The 511-nt window shown below is 66.9% G+C and overlaps 1 non-coding gene across 1 annotated transcript; it reads left to right on the plus strand.

Moving 5' to 3' along the window:
* The first annotated feature begins 115 nt into the window (after nucleotides 1-115).
* TRNAH-GUG lies at nucleotides 116-187 on the plus strand. Its single transcript has one exon. It is a non-coding gene; the product is annotated as a tRNA-His (tRNA).
* The last annotated feature ends 324 nt before the right edge of the window (nucleotides 188-511 follow it).

Here is a 511-nt window from a genome sequence, read left to right on the forward strand (position 1 = left end):
GGGACGAAAGCCGCGGGACGGAGGCGGCCGGCAGGCGAGGCGGCATCGGGGCGGGAGCGGGTTTGCGTCCACAGAGTTCAACGCAGAGCTATCGGCCGGTGCGGGTGTGTGGCGCGCCGTGATCGTATAGTGGTCAGTACTCTGCGTTGTGGCCGCAGCAACCTCGGTTCGAATCCGAGTCACGGCAGTGTGGGGCGTTCACCCTGTCACTTGCAGGCCGCCCCTTTTGGTTTGCGCCTCCTCCTGCAGCCGGCAGGCATCGCTCTCCTCGCGTGGACCGGGACCGAGGGACGCACGGGAGGCCGGCCAGTGAGCGAGCAGGCACCGGCCTGCAGAGCCTGGCCAGGGACCCGTTGCTGGACCAAACCTGAAATGCTGCGCCCTCGGCCCGCCGACCACCTTGCGCCTTAAGGTGTGGAGATGCCCGGGTCCTTACCCTTTTCCCGGCGAAGTGATGTCCAGCAGCAGCAGGCCGTGGCACGCCAAACCAGAATCAGCTCGTGATGGGCTT

Source organism: Echinops telfairi, unplaced genomic scaffold (genome assembly GCF_000313985.2).
Source record: "Echinops telfairi isolate 266 unplaced genomic scaffold, ASM31398v2 ScPeMD7_7466;HRSCAF=8504, whole genome shotgun sequence".
In the NCBI taxonomy this organism is placed as follows: domain Eukaryota; kingdom Metazoa; phylum Chordata; class Mammalia; order Afrosoricida; family Tenrecidae; genus Echinops; species Echinops telfairi.